Source organism: Marmota monax, unplaced genomic scaffold (genome assembly GCF_021218885.2).
Source record: "Marmota monax isolate L192 unplaced genomic scaffold, Marmota_monax_Labrador192_F-V1.1 WCK01_AAM20220418_F8-fsc00599, whole genome shotgun sequence".
Lineage (NCBI taxonomy): Eukaryota > Metazoa > Chordata > Mammalia > Rodentia > Sciuridae > Marmota > Marmota monax.
In genome coordinates, this window is record NW_026693178.1 from 1 (window position 1) to 17066 (window position 17066).

General features: G+C 39.1%; 1 pseudogene; it reads right to left on the reverse strand.

The window, feature by feature from the left end:
• Nucleotides 1–7807: 7807 nt before the first annotated feature.
• Nucleotides 7808–10722, reverse strand: LOC124100474 (glyceraldehyde-3-phosphate dehydrogenase-like; annotated as a pseudogene).
• Between the last annotated feature and the right edge of the window lie 6344 nt (nt 10723–17066).

The following is a 17066-nucleotide window of genomic DNA, read 5'->3' on the forward strand; positions in this document are numbered from 1 at the left end:
CTCAGTGATAGAATGCTTGCCTAGCATGTGTGAGGCATCGAGTTTGATCCTCAGCACCACATAAAAATAAATAAAATAAAGGTATAAAAATATACATATATATTGGAGCTGAGAATGGTGGCACACACCTGTAATCCCAACTACTAGGGAGACTAAAGCAGGATTGCAAGTTTGAGGCCAGCCTAGGCAACTTAGCAAGAACTTGTTTCAAAATAAATAAAAATATCTGAGTGATACAGTAGTTCAGTAGTACAGCACACCTGGGTTCAGTCCCCAGTGTATAAATATAGATAGACAGATATTGATATTGATATGTAGATAGATTGAATTAGGAGTATAGCTCAGTGGTACAGTTCCTGGGTTTGACTCCCAGTACCTTCAAAAAATATACATAATAAAAACATAAAATTTTCAGTCATACTACAAATCTAGAATCAGATTGGGGAATAGGGTGCACAGACCAGAAATATGCATTTTTTTCTACTGGGGATTGAACCCATGGGGAGTTTACCACTGAGCTACATCCCCAATCCCTTTTATTTATTTATTTATTTTTGAGACAGGATCTTGCTAAGTTGCTGAGGGTCTGCTAAGATGCTGAGACTGACTTCAAACTTGGGATCCTACCTCAACCTCTCGGGTAGCTGGCATCATAGGCAAATGCCACCGATTCCAAGAAATACACACTTTAAATAAGTGTCTTACGTGATTCTGATGCTTTCTTGTTTGATCACTGCTGCCCTATGTATAAAGAAGGACTAATAAGTAAGTGTCATGAAGGTAACTGCTCAGCAGTTAAAACTAATGGATGCTTGCATCCAAGTTCTTGAGTTCATCACAACTCAATACTTACTAAATGTATATTGTTTAACTTCCAGTGCCTCAGTTTCCTCATCTACAAAATGAGAAGAATAGAATAATTATCTCATAAGTGGTTGGGAGCATTAAACAATTCCATGTATGTAAGGTGCTTGAAACAGAGCCTGACACATTATAAACACTACGTGTATGTTTCTGTTAACAGAATTTTAGGTGTCCAGGGCTGGGGATGTAGCTCAGTGGTAGTGTGCTTGCCTAGCAGGCATGAGGCCCTGGGCTCAATCCCCTGTACCACATAATAATACTAATAACAATAAATGTTAAGGAAATAAAAACAAATAACTACTTTCTAACAAAGTAGTTCTTTCTGCCAGGTGTGGTGGCATATTCCTGTAATCCAGGGGCTCTGGAGGCTGAGGTAAGAGGATCTTAAGTTCAAAGCCAGCCTCCCCAACTTATCAAGGTCCTAAGCAACTTGGTGAAACTCTTTCTGAAAAAAAATAAAAAATAAAAAGGTCTGGGGATGTGACTCAGTAGTTAAGCACCCTTGGGTCCCATCCCTGGCACACACATACAAAAAAAGTTTATTTCTGTATAAAACTGATATATTATAGAAAACTCAACCCATAGAGTTGTCCTTTCTTCTTTTCTGTTTTAGAGAAGTAGACACTTCAAACAAAGCTATTGCCTTATTACAGGGTAAAAAGCACAAGGAAAACTAAGATCATTGCCACATGCTGATGAGCCAGAGGATCAGTACTCAAATCTTTTGTATAGCTTCCCCATAATTAAAAATCACATAAAAAGGGCAGGGATTCAAATGAGTTCACCGTGTTTTCTCACTTACCAGAAAGTGTTTGGTAGCTACGAAGAATAACAAAACACAAAGTCTATTGTAGCAACAATCCTTTGGCCAAGTCATCTCCTGTCCCATGTCTGTGGAGACTGTGTTAATTCCAGGGCCTCTTCTTCCTTCCTCCTCTTGTCTCCAGGAGGTGTGCTAGCCTCTGATAGATGGAAAACAGCCCCAAGACCAAACCAGAGAGTTTATAACCCCCTGACCCTACCCTTCATAGAGTGAGGTGAGTGTTGGCAACTGATCACTCAAGGATGGGACCTTGAGAGCAGATGTGCCTAGGAAGATCAGGAGAGTTTTTCTACAATGCATTCCTTGTTAGTGTGTGAATCTAGACTGGATGTGATTACTTGACTCTTTTTTTTTTTAAGAGTGGGGGAGAGAGAGAGAGAATTTTTTAATATTTATTTATCTTTTCTAGTTCTCGGCGGACACAACATCTTTCAACATCTTTGTTTGTATGTGGTGCTGAGGATCGAACCCGGGCCACACGCATGCCAGGCGAGCGCGCCACCGCTTGAGCCACATCCCCAGCCCCAATTACTTGACTCTTAAAATTAGGCTTTCTTCTTGCCATGTGATTTCTGGAATGTTACTTGCGATTAGAATTTCTATTACCCTGTTTGCAAAAGGAACTTAAAATAGAAAGTTAGTATTAGAAGGAACTTTAGGACAATTTAATGTAACTGCTTAAGTTCTGTAAAGAGGATGAATCCAGAAGTTGAGGAACTTATTCAAGGTCAATGAGCTTGAAAAGTGGTTGGTCCAGAAATAAACCTTGAAGAGCTAAGTTAATTTTGCTATTAACTAGGGTCTAAAATAGGGAAATTACTGAAATTTTTGCTTAAAGTCCAAACATTTAAATGGTATTTTACTTTCTGGCTATCTAGCTGGTAGATAAAAAACACAAAGTATTATTTTCTCCCATTTTATCTAATGAGAGTATAATAGAGGCTTTTATAAACACAAAAGAAAAAGGAACACTTTGACACTCTTGGTGGGATTGTAAATTAGCACAACCACTATGGGAATCATTGTGGAGCTTCCTCAAAAGACTAGGAATAGGGGCTGGGGTTGAAGCTCAGTGGTAAATCACTTGCCTGGTATATGTGAGGCACTAGGTTCAATCCTCAGCACCACATAAAAATAAATAAATAAAGGTATTGTGTCCATTTACAACTAAAAATATTTTTAAAAGAGAGAGAGAGAGAGAGAGAGATAGTAAGAATGGGCTGGTCATGGTGGCATAGGCTTGTAATCCTAGCAGCTTGAGAGGCTGAAGTATGAGGATCATAAATTTAAAGCCAGCTTCATCAATTTAGGGAGGCCCTAAGAAACTAAGTGAGACCCTGTCTCAATAAAACGAGCTGGGATGTGGCTCAGTGATTAAGCACCCCTGGATTCAATACATAGTAGCAAAAAAAAAAAAAAGACTGGGAATGGAACCACAATGTGACGCAACTGTACACTCCTCGGTATTTATTCTAAAGCACAACTTAGGATAGCCAAACTATAGAACCAACTTGGGTGTTCATCAACAGATGAATGGATAAAGAAAATGTGATGTATGTACACAATGGAGTTATTATTTCACCATAAAGAAAAATGGAATTATGTAATTTGCAGGAAAATGGATGGAACTTGAGAACATTGTTAAGTGAAATAAGTCAAACTCAGAAGGTCAAGGGTCACACGTGTGGAAGCTACAGAGGAAAGAGAAAAAGAAAGGTGGGTGGGGTGAATCTCATGAAAATTGGAGGGACATAGTTCAGAAAACGGACCAGGGGAAAGGAGGAGAGAGGAAAGGGTAAATACTGGGGAATGTCACTGGCCAAATTATATAGTTATATGTGTATATATATGAATGTATTACAACAAATCCCACCGTAATCCCAGCGGCTTTGTGTACAACTATAATGCACCAAAAAAAAGGTGGGAAAAAATATAAAAAAATCTGTACACTTAAGTGCTCATGAATACATATTTTCATAATTTCAGATCATATCATTTTAATTGGTGTTTTAATTAATCTTGATTCTTTTTTAAAACAATAACTCCATTATAGTATATGAATTATATCTCAACTAAAATGATTCTAACTTTCACTCACCAAATGTATATTTTATTTGCATGAATTTTAAATATACTTAAAGATTTTTAAACTTAATTTAGATAAACAGAAAAGTATCACAGGGCTGCCAGCACCCTGCCAGGGCAGTTTCATGCTCAGGAGGTGATGAACCACCTGAGAAAAAATAAAGTCTGAAATAGCTAGTGAAGAAATAAGAGACAGAGCCAAGAGTTAGATAAAGAAGAAGCAGAGCACCTGATAGGTCCAGTCCACATGGAGCTGGAACTGAACAACTAGAAAATGTCTCTGGTTCTTTATTTAAGGGAGAGTTTATCAAAGGCAGGGATAAGGTTTCAGCGAGAGGAGTCTTGCTTCTGGTGTGGCAGGGGACTTGCAGCAAATAGGTTGATTGGCATCTTGGCAAGCCATGAGTGTCTATGTGGCTCCAGCAGGTCATCCCAACTCCAGTGCAGCACTGAACCTGTCAGAGCTAGGTAGGAATTCACAAGTACTGAGTGATCTCACCAGAATAAGTGTTGCTCTGAGTTCCCAGATACCAGACTTTTCCATCTAATGGCTTCCATGGCGATTTTAGTTCATGCACAGTTCACAGGTGGCTTCTGACAGAAAATTTGCAAAATAGTTCAAAGGTTCTCCAAGTAATCTTCACATTACAACATATATGTATACATATGATATATATACCTATTTATAGCATATGTATGTATAAATAATATACACATATACAAATGTATATGTACATTTATTTATTTATATACTTTTTTCTGAAACATTTGAGAATAAGTTTCAGACATAATGCCCTTCTAACCTTATTATTATTATTATTATTATTATTATTATTATTATTATTTTGGTATTGGGCTAACTTTAATTCTTTTTTTTTTTTTTAGATATACACGAGGGTTTATTTGTCAGAACTGACAAATAAAGGCCATCTCTCCATAGAACGAGACAGGCAAGGGCTAACTTTAATTCTTAACTGGAAAAATATATTGTACCCAGTAACCCAAGTAACTATAGAGTAATCTAGTATCGGTCTTTTCAGCAACACCCACTCAGACAGATAATAATCATTGTTGATAACATCATTTTCAAATTGTAGCATCTTCTGACTTGAACAATGGCAGATAAAAATCTAGCCATAAGAACAATTAGTATAGTCTTTTAGCTCAATAGGTATTTTGCTGAAGAGTACACTGGTGCTCCAGTGGATGGGAAAAAAGAAAAAAAAACTGTTTATATTTTGTTCATTTGAGAGTTGCCAAACTCAACAAAGATCTTTTTTCTTCCTTATTTTCTCGTTATACACTGAAGCATTTTCTTTCATAGTGAGAATTCAATGGAAATTGTATTTTCTGATAGATGAAGGAACGAAAGATCAATTCAAAGATTTAAAATGATGATTTCTGGGCTGGGATTGTGGTTCAGCGGTAGAGCACTCACCTAGCACATGCAAGGTCCTGGGTTCAATCCTCAGCACCACATAAAAAAATAAATAAAATAAAGATATTTTAAAAATAGAATAAAATGATGACTTCTAAACTAAGAATTCAGTTTTGTCAGAGGTTGTGGCTTAGCAGTAGAGCGCATGCCTCACACGTGCGAGACCCTGGGTACGATCCTCAGCACCACATAAAAATAAATAAGTGAAATAAAGATATTGTGTCCAACTACAAGATAAATATTTTTTAAAAAATAATTCAGTTTTGTCTTCTGTAGTTTCACTATTGTGGTACCTTGTTAGTTGCTTTTTGTTTTGTTGAAGCTGTAGTAAGATTGGAGAGTGTCAAATAGGCATTGAACTAAGTAGAAGTTTTTCTTCCAGTTGCCTGTCTGGTGCATTGTCTTCCAATGCTGTTTGCAAAAAGTGGATGCTTGCAGTACCTGTCACTTTGAATATGTTCTAGACAGATGTCCACGTGAATCCTGAGTCCCCTGACATCAACAGCCATAAGCCTTGTGAGATTATATTAAGGACACAGTGGACATTTAACACAGGCGCTCTTATATTAACACTGCCATAGGAACTCTGAGTAGCAACTGAGGAAAGATAATTAATTATAATACTTGGCACTTATTAAACACACTGGATTTCTAGTACTATCCTGTGTGAACATTGCACCCTTGTGTAGGAAGTTAATTCTCATCACCCTATAGATCAGCGTAATATAATCAGATGCAAAATGTCCTGCTGTAAGCCAAACTCGTTTCTATGAGCAAGAGTTTTATGGCAACAATTTAATAGCAACAATTAAACTCTTATTCCTGTTTCTAAGCATAAACCTTTGGAACACACCTATTTCTCATAGTTAAGAGAACAAATTTGTGAACACACCTAACCTCAACTATAACATCATCATTTTGTGCTTCTCAGTGTGAAACTGGCTTCCTACCAGATGAACAGAACATGATTTCTGTTTTAGTAATGTCTAATATTGTGAGATTACCACCATCTTTCTGGTGCCAAGGTAGTTTTGGTTAAGGTCTGAGGAAAAATACAATGTGAACATAAGTAAAACCCACAACATTTTTGTTGCACCGATAGTCAAAAGACTAATGACCAGCATGGTGGCACATGCCAGTAATCCCAGTGGCTTGGCAGGCTGAGATAGGATGATTAAGAGCTCAAAGCCAGCCTCAGCAAAACCGAGGCACTAAGCAACTCAGTGAGACCCTGCCTCTAAATAAAAATATAAAATAGGGCTGGGGATGTGGCTCAGTGGTTGAGTGCCCCTAAATTCAATCCCTGATACCTCTCTCCCTCACAAAAAAAGACTAATGGTAAAAACTAATTATGTTGCCAGTGCAAGGATACAGTGTTGGTTAATATTTATTAAGCATTGCTGATGCATGATACTTCTTTAAATTCATGGTAATGGGAATTGAACCCAGGGATGCTCTACCACAGAACTATATCCCCAGACCTTTTTATTTTTTGAGACAGGATCTTGCTATGTTGATCAGGCTGACCTCAAACTTGTGATCCTCCCTCCTCAGCCTCCTGAGTCACTGGGAGCATGATACTCTTGTATGTATTCATGAATGTGGAAATAAATTTAAATGTTGATGATACAATTTGATTAGGTTGCATTATGATTTATGAAGCTGTGATTTTTCCTCAAGATATTTCTTTTCATACTTTCATTGATGCAGAGTAGCAACTAGTTAAGAATGAGAGCACTTGATGTTAAATAAAAATTTCCAGTAGAAAAAAAAAAAATCTCTGGGGCTGGAGGAATAACAGTGGTAGAGCAAGTGTTTAGCATGTACAAGGCCTGGACTTGATTCCCTAGCACCAAAATAAACAATAAAAAGCAAAACTTTTAAGTGTTCTCACTGGGGTTTCCCTTTATTTTCACTTCATTTTTTAAAAAGTGACATTTGGGGTAGGGGGTATAGCTCAGTTGATAGAGTGCTTGTTTCACAAGCCCAAGGCCCTGGGTTCAATCCCTAGCACCAAAAAAAAAAAAAAAAAAGTGACTAAAATATGTTCTTAACTAGATTCTCTCGTGGTTGTTATTTTAGTTTACATTTATTTTCTTAGGTGTTACAAAGATTTTTGTTTTGTTTTGTTTTAAAGAGGGAGGTGCTTGCTTAAGTGCCACAGAGCCCCGATAATAATTCATCACATAATTTTCTATACAGAAGTCTCTTCACTAACTTGGTAGAACAAATGGGACTCACCAATGGTTTTTCATATAAGCTCTTGATAACTTTAGAAGCACTTTAGAAAGAAAAAAATAAAGTTTTACTTGCATTATATGAGTTAACAAGATCTATTATGAAATTTGTGTTTAATCCCCTACACGACCACGCCCCCGCCCCCGCCCCCGCCAGCCCCACTGAAGATTGATCCCAGTGCCAAGCTGGGCAAGTGGTCTATCCCTGAGCTACATCCCCAGGCAGGCTTTTAAAATGTTATTTGTTTATTTATTTATTTTTATTTATATATTTTTGGGTGCAATGAACTTTACTGATGGTATGCAACAGTAGGGCTGGCTCCCTAAGCCCCTACCCTTCTTTAGGGGACTGGGGTGGAAACTGGGAGAAGGGGAGATTCTCAGTGTGTTGAGAGACTGAATTAGGGGCAGGACTCCCCAGCAGCTGAAGGCCTCTCCCTTCCATTGTGTTTCTGCTGGGGCAGGTGGTCCAGGGGCTTTTACTCCTTGGAGGCCATGTGGACCATAAAGTCCACCATCCTGTTGCTGTAGCCAAATTCATTGTCATACCAGGAAATAAGCTTGACAAAGTAGTCTTTGATAGCAATGTCATCCCCAGCATCAAAGGTGGAAGAGTGGGTATCACTGTTAAAGTCTCAGGAGATGACCTGGTCCTCTGTGTAGCCCAGGATACTCTTGAGGGGGACCTCTGATGTCTGCTTCACCCCCTTTTAAATGTCATCGTATTTGGCAGCTTTCTTCAGGGACAGGTCAGATTCATAACTGACACATTGTGGGTGGGCACATGGAAAGCCATGCTAGTGAGCTCCCATTCAGTTCAGGGATAACCTTGCCTACAGCCTTGGCAGTATCAGTGGATGCAGGAATGATATTCTGGGCAGCCCCATCACCATCATGCCACAGTTTTCCAGAGGGGCCATCCACAGTCTTCTGAGTGGCAGTGATGGCATAAACTATGGTTGTTAGGGTCTGTAAACAAGTCAAGATGGCTCCTGGCATTTTGCCAGAGGGAGTGGTTTGTGAAGTAACGCCAGCGAGCCATTAAGTGTGGAGATTCCTTATTGGTTGACTGCTATATCTAGTTTATGTTAATTAAGATAAGCTGTGTGTAATGTATATATACCCCTCCTGTCCTACAATAAACGGCTCCCACTCCTGCTGTATCAATGTACACAAGTTGTTCGTCACCCCCCAGTTAGTTAGTTTGCTGCAGCCAGACTGCGGCAGATGGTGGCCCGTACCGGGAGCCCCGGGACACTGGGGGTAAGTGACAAAAAAAAGCTGCCCGTCCCTAGATAGGACAGGAGCAAATCTGCTCGTCCCTAGACAGATAGGGCGAGAGGAAAAATGGCCATTTCTAGAAAATGGAGAAGATTGATGCAGTATGTTTGTGTCTTGTTTTGTCTCAGTGTATTGTATTGTCTTTGTGATGAAAATATGGAAGGGGTGTTAGGTAAATTGATAAGGAAAAGAGCCACCCCAATGGAAACAAGAATAGTTAGGGCATGTGTTGATAAAAGCCCAGGAACTCTAGTCAGAAAGAAAAAGAAAGTTCAGAAGAAGAAGGATTATCAGGAAAAAAGTTGCAACAAAAGGCTATTACTGAATACTTTTCGTTACCAGAGGGTACATGAATCGGCGCGGCGGCTGCCACATACTCGAGCCGGTCATGGTGCAGCAAGGACTTTCCAAGCTGCAGCAGCCGGCTCTTCCCTGCCTTCCCCCCCTCCCGGGGAGCGGAACGCCACTGTGAGAGCCCAAATCCAAACCTGACCCGGAGGCACAGTTTCGTAGGCTCTTGCTCCCTGTACCCAGTGGCAGTTTGAGTCCGGAACACTCCCCGGACTCTCCCCGGGGCCATCTGGGGCTGCCCGGGACACTGCAGTTTGATAATTTCCAAGGCCAGTAACTACAATGGTTCTCCCACACCTGGAAGCTAATGAATAATGAGCATTATTAAGGATTATTTCAAATGTAAAGAAAACCTTGAGATAATGTACTAAATTGTTCAGAAGATTCTTTTCTTAGTGCCTGCTGGAATACTACAGGATTTTCTTTAGCATCATTGCCAGAGTTCCTGCCTTCGTCCCAGTGCCGGTGAGGGTGGAAGAATTTCCAGTGTTGCTGAAAACCGGACAAAACTTCGGCTGAAAAATGGACGAGACTTCGGATCAAGCTAGCTGCCTGCAGAACTTACCTGGACTGTGAACTTACCTGGACTGTGATTTACCTGGACTGTGAGTTAATCTATTGAGACACTGCTTTACCTGGACTGAGACAACAAACTGTAATCTATAACAAATTGTAACTCGGTATCTTTGCTAACGGTGTCATTGCTGATATAATTTTTCCAAGGGCTTCTTGCATGGAGCCATCAATTGGCTTGGTATTGTGGTATTTTGTATCCTCCCCTTCTGCTTGTAGCAGATTATTCATGGCGTTTGTGTAAAAACCACTATGGTCGTTATTTAAATTAAACAAAAGGGGGAAATGTTAGGGTCTGTAAACAAGTCAAGGTGGCGCCTGGCATTTTGCCAGAGGGAGTGGTTTGTGAAGTATCGCCAGCGAGCCATTAAGTGTGGAGATTCCTTATTGGTTGACTGCTGTATCTAGTTTATGTTAATTAAGATAAGCTGTGTGTAATGTATATATATCCCTCCTGTGCTACAATAAACGGCTCCTACTCCTGCTGTATCAATCTACACAAGTTGCTCGTCACCCCCCAGTTATTTTGCTGCAGCCGGAATGTGGCATATGGTCATGAGTCTTTCTACAATGCCAAAGTTGTCATGGTTGACCTTGGCCAGGGGGGCTAAGCAGTTGGTGGCACAGGAGGCATCGTTGACGATCTTGAGAAAGTTGATACTTCTCATGGTTCATGCCCATCACAAACATGGGGGCATCAGCAGAAGGGGCAGAGATGATGATACTTTTGGCACCACCATTCAAGTGAGCCCCGGCTTTCTCCATGGTAGTGAAGACACCAGTGGACTCCACAATATATTCAGCACCAGCATCACCCCTTTTGATATTGGTGGGATCTTGCTCCTGGAAGATTGAGATGGACCTTGCATAGACGACAAGCTTCCTGTTCTCAGCCTTGACTGTGCCATTGAATTTACCATAGGTAGAATCATACTGAAACATGTAGACCTTACAGTTGAAGGTCAATGACGGGATCATTGATGGCAACTAAATCCACTTTGCCAGAGTTGAAAGCAGGCCTGATGACCAGGTGCCCAATATGGGCAAATGTTCACTCCAACCTTTAACATCGTGTCTCAGGGACGCCTGACACTGCACTAGAGGAGCGGATGCGGCTGCCTGTCGAACGGGGAGGAACAGAAAGCCTGTTTTTAATTCTTATTTACTTGTTTATTTTGTATCAGGGATTGAATTCAGGGGCGCTTAATCACTCAACTCCAGCCCCAGACCCAGCCTTTTTTTGTTGCTTAGGGCCTTGCTAAATTGCTGAGGCTGTCTCAGGCTCCGGAGCCACTGGGATTACAGGCCTTGCCTGGCTGTTTAATTTTGAGACAGGGTATTGCTAACTTGCTCATGCTGCCTGAAACTTGTGATACTCCTGCCTCAATCTCTTGAGTAGCTAGCTACTGTCCACTATGTGATAAGCAACATGAGAGCATAGGATCAGGTCTTTTTTTTTTTATTATTTTTTAAAATATTTATTTTATTTATAGGTGAACACGATGTCTTTATTTTACTTTATGAAGTGCGGAGGATCGAACCCAGTGCCTCATGCATACCAGGCAAGCACTCTACCTCTGAGCCACAACCCCAGCCCCTAGGATTAGGTCTTCTTACTACTATTGTGTGTTTTAGTGTCCAGTATGAAATGGTACTCATTGTAGAAGCTTGATTTGATAAATTGAAGCAAAATCTGATTTTGTTATGTGTTAGACTACTACTAAGTTAGTACTTAGAGGCAAAATAATGTTAGTTCTTCTAAGGTTCCTAACTTGAAAACCACATATCTCTATTCGAAGTATATTACCAAATCTAGTCAGGTATCATTTAGAGTTAGCTTGGAAAAAAGGGTAAGATATACTAAGAAATAGTAATTTAAAATTTCTTATGTATTGTTGTATTTGATAGTGTTAACATTCTTCAATAAGAAAGGTTCATTTTAACTGGCATGAATAAAATTGTTACGCTAAGAATGGGGATGGTGAAATGAGTAGCAAAAATTTCACAGATCACTTAATTACATCAGTGCTAACTTTCTGCTCCAGATATGATGTCCTGGATTAGTCATGAAATATGAAGTCTAAGAAATGTCTAAAGGGACCAATTACAATAAAACTTTCACATAAGTGCTTTTCTCATTAAAGGAATGAGTGGAAAAAAAGTCCTATTATTTAATCAAGTTCTTTTATAGACCTCAGCTGCCTCATTTATAAAATGAGAAAACTGGGGGGCTAGGATTGTGGCTTAGCAGTAGAGCGCTCCCCTAGCATGGGCGAGGCCCTGGGTTCAATCCCCAACACCACATAAAAAATAAATAAATATATAGGGTCCAACTACAACTAAAAAATAATATTTAAAAAATGAGAAAACTGGAATGGATGATATTCAGTGGCAGTCAGGAAGTCTTTGCTGTAATCTTGGAGTTCTGGCTCTCTGAGCTTCCTTCATCTGCTTGTTATTAGGTATTTACATGTTTGTAGTCTCCATTATGTCGTAATGGGTTGTAGGGCAGGGATACTCCCATTCCTCTCCCACTCTCCCTTGCATAATGTTTTGCACATAGCAGGACTCAATGAAGTGCCATTTGACCATCTTTAATGTCTGTAAGAAAATTTGAAGCCCAGTTTTAAAATAATATTTCACAACAAATCATATAACATTCATATAGCATCCATCACTAAAATATTTGGTTTTCCTTACGCTCATTTGACCCTTTATTCAAGGGTCAGATCAGGTTCATTCTCTACAAAGCACTAATTTGTTATAGCACTTAATAATGGCTTTCTCTCAGTGCCACTCTTTCTTTGTGCCACTCAGATAGCTTAGCCTATTGTCTTTCTTGCCACATTAGATTTTTAGTTCGGCACAGGAAGGTGCACTTAATGTATCTTTATATGCTGTAAACATGGTGCCTTTACAACAAAGGTGCTAAAATAATATATGATGATCATACTGATCAATACTAAGGGATTTACCATTAAAGGTTATACCAGTTTATAAGGTCCTTGCTTAGCATCTGGACGACAGTCACCATTTTAAGGAAAAAGTTTCACTTTCCACTCAGGGGTGTTTCTGAGAAAGGCTTATCACACCCTCATACCAACCCAAACCCTAACTGCCCGCATTAGGATCCACCTGACTCTAATTCCAGAGCCTGCCCCATAGAAGTCCCAGAACCCAACTCTGTTTTCCTCTCTCCAATATAGGGAGATGGCCTTTTATGTGTATCTCTTGCCTGGTCTTTCATTTCTTGCTTACATCTCGTTCCTTGCTTTCCCTTCACAGTTATTTATAACAACCCCCAAAATTCTTAAAAAAAAAAATATATATATATTTATATGAAATATAATATATATATATATAAATATATATATATTGTGAATAACATGAATAACGCCATGAATAATCTGCTACAAGCAGAAGGGGAGGATACAAAATACCACAATACCAAGCCAATTGATGGCTCCATGCAAGAAGCCCTTGGAAAAATTATACCAGCAATGACACCGTTAGCAAAGATACCGAGTTACAATTTGTTATAGATTACAGTTTGTTGTCTCAGTCCAGGTAAAGCAGTGTCTCAATAGATTAACTCACAGTCCAGGTAAGTTCATATATATATATATAGTGAAAAAAAAATATATATATATATATATTTTTTTTTTTTTAAGAATTTTTTTTCTCTGTACTGGCAATTGAAACCAGAGGCCAGCCCTTTACCACTGAGCCACACCCCAGATTTATCTTTTTTTTTTTTTCCTTAAATTTTTTTTTTTTTTTTTTTTTTAAATTTTTTAATATTTTATTATTTTTTTTTTTTTATTTCTCGGCGGACACAACATCTTTGTTTGTATGTGGTGCTGAGGATCGAACCCGGGCCGCACGCATGCCAGGCGAGCGCGCTACCGCTTGAGCCACATCCCCAGCCCCTTTTTCCTTAAATTTTGAGACTGGGTCTTGCTAAATTGATTAGGCTGGATTTGAATTTGAAAGTTCCTTGAATTCTTGAGTTGCTGGGATTATAGTTGTTTGTTGTACCTGGCACCTCATTACTTTTGCAAATCTGAAATATGAATTTGGACCATCTGATTCTAAACCTGGTGTTCCCAAGTATTATGTGACATAGCTTTTCTACACAGAGCCGTTTATCTGTGTGGAAGACAGGAGAGGTAGTAGTAGTCTAATACATGTAGTGTTATACTGTGGCGTTGGACTACACAGAAAAAAGCAAGGAAGGGCTGGGTATAGCGGTGAATGCCTCGGTAAGCATGCTGAGGTAGGAGGATAGCAAATTCAAGGCCAGCGTCAGTGAGTCCCTAAGTAATTTAGTGAGAACCTATATCAAAAAAAAAAAAAAATGCTGGGGATGTGGCTCAGTGGTAAAGCACTCTTGTATTTAACCTCCAGTACCAAAATTAAATACATAAATGAATATTAAAATTTAAAAAGAGGAAGGGATGAAGCTGTGAAAAATTCCCATGGGAGAATCAATCAGACTTGCTGAATGTATTTGAAAATGCAGGGCTGGGGATGTGGCTCAAGCGGTAGCGCGCTCGCCTGGCATGCGTGCAGCCCGGGTTCGATACTCAGCACCACATACAAACAAAGATGTTGTGTCTGCCGAAAACTAAATAAAGTAAATATTGGACTGGGGGTGTTGCTCAAGGGGTAGCGCGTTCGCCTGGCCAGCGAGGGGCTCTGGGTTCGATCCTCAGCACCACATAAAAATAAAATAAAGATGCTGTGTCCACAGAAAACTAAAAACTAAATAATAATAAAAGAAAATGCAGATAAAAGAGACTAGGGAGATAAGGATGTCTTTATTGAACACTTATTCTGTACTAAGAACTGGATAAGGTGCTGTGTTAGGAAACAGTAAAACAAATTCCCTACACTTAGGGAGCAAGGCTGTTAGTAGAAAACAGGCTATATATGCATAAACTCTGTCTAGAAGAAAACACAACAAACTGGTAACTAGTTGTTTAGACAAAAAACAAAATGGAAGCAGGACTTGAATTTTAGCACATGAATATAACTTTAAAAATCATAACTTCCTGAGCCACATTTATTCTAGTCAAGCACTCAAAAATTGTCAGGTTCAATCCCTAGTACCAAAAAACAAAACAAAGCTGAAATTTTTTAAACAAAGACTGTGTTGTATACTAAGACAGACAGAAACACACCCTTGACTGTATATATAGATTATGTGTAGGTGGAAAACAGTGGTGAGAGTGACTTTTCACTCTATATCCTTTTGTACCATTTGCATGTTAATGAACCCAATTACTGAACATGTACAAATATTAAATAAGTTTTTAAAATAGTAAGCAGAAACCTAGGAATGAACAGAGACTTTATGGAGAAAGACAATCTCACAAGTTTTTAATATTTTATGTATTGGTGTGCTTTCCCTAAGTTGTAACTTTTGCTAAAAATTAACAAAGAAAAGCAGTGTGCATGCATGTGTGCACGGTGGAAGGGAGGGAACCAATAAAACCAAAACTTTGGTGTATTTTGGTCTTTGGCTAATGTGGGAGAAACTCTCAGCTATCAAAATTCTCTAGGTAAGGTTTCAAAAAATGCCTCAGGCAGTTTCACTTCACACAATAGTATGTTGAAACAGATTCAGATGATGGTTACCCTCCACCTATAGGCTTCAGGGGTTTTGTGCTTTGTAGTAGAACTAACCCTGTAGTGACAGCTTTTACTGTTTTAGGTCTGAACCGATCCACACTGTCCCAAACAAAGTATGGCAAGGAGGGCCAATTTAATTAGAAAATTCAGTTTTGTTGCAGACGACATTTTAATGTTGAGGATTTAAAAAGCAAGTTCATTGAGGTGTTTTTTTTTTTTTTGTTTTTAGTACCAGGGATTGTACCAAAGGGTGCTTATCTACCACATCCCCAGCCCTTTTATGTATTTAGAGACAGTCTCCCGGAGTTGCTTTAAGTTGCAGAGGCTGGCTTTGAGCTCATGCCTCCGGCCTCAGCCTCCTGAGCCACTGAAACTATAGACCTGTGCCACAGTGCCTGGCTTCATTGAGGTTTAACTGACATATAGTAAGTCACATATACTCATGTGTTACTTGACAAATTTTTGTTATATGTGTACAATTATCACAATCAAGATAATGAGCATACATACCATTGCTTCTAAAATTTCCTTTTTATTTCATCCCTTCTGTACCTCCTGTCTTCCTCCCTTTCAGAGGCAATCACTGATCTGTGTTCACTATTGACTATTTTGCATCTTCTAGAATTTTATATAAATGGAACCACATATTTTGTACTTTCTTTGCTCACTATTATTTTGAGATTATGTACCACATTTTGTTTATCCATTTATCAGTAGATGGACATTTGATTCCCACTTACAGGTATGATCTCATTGTGGTTTACATTTACCACTTCCCTGATTATTATTGATGTTATATCTGAAAAAATATTTCACCTGGGTTTTGGAAAGATATTTTCACTGTTTATATGTTTATAGCAGCACAATTCACAATAGCTAGAATGTGGAACCAACCTAGATGCCCTTCAATAGATGAATGGATTTAAAAAAGTGGCAGTTATACACAATAGAATATTACTCAGCACTAAAAAATAACAAGATCATGGCATTTGCAGGCAAATGGATGGCATTAGAGCAGATTATGCTAAGTTAGCCAATCCCTAAAACACAAATGCCGAATGTCTTCTCTGATATAAGAGGGGTGACTCAAAATGGGATAGGGAGGAAGAGCATGAGAAGAAGACTACCACTAAATAGGGAAGAGAGGTGGGAGGGAAAAAGAGGGAGAAGGGGAGTTGCATGGAAGATGGAAGGAGAACCTCATTGTTATACAGAATACATATATGATGTTGTGATGAGAAAAAGAAAAAAAATAAATCGTATGGTAAAAAGCTGTTCCGCTGGGTACTGGGGCACACACCTGTAACCCCAGCTACTTGGGAAGCTGAGACAGGAGAATCACAAATTCGATGCCAACCTCAGCAACTTATCAAGAACTTGTGTGTGTGTGGGGGGGGGGAAGTAAGAGTACTTGAAGTTGTATTCATTTTTTTTAGTCTTGTTTCTATTGCTGTGTCTTCAAGATCACTCATCCTTTCTTCAGCAATGTTTACTCTGCTGTTAATCCCTTTCAGTTGTCTTCACTTCAAACTGTAGTTTTTTTCTTTAGGGGGCTGGGGTTGTAGTTCAGTGGTAGACTGCTTGCCTAGCACAGGTGAGGCACTGGGTTCATTCCTTGGCATCATATAAAACAAAGGTATTGTCTCCACCTACTACTATAAAAAATTAAGAACATATTTCTACTTGCTTTCTCTAGATTCTTTATTTTCAGTACTGTAGATTGAACCCAGAGGTACTCTACCACTGAGCTATACCCCAACCCCTTCTATTTTTTTTTTTG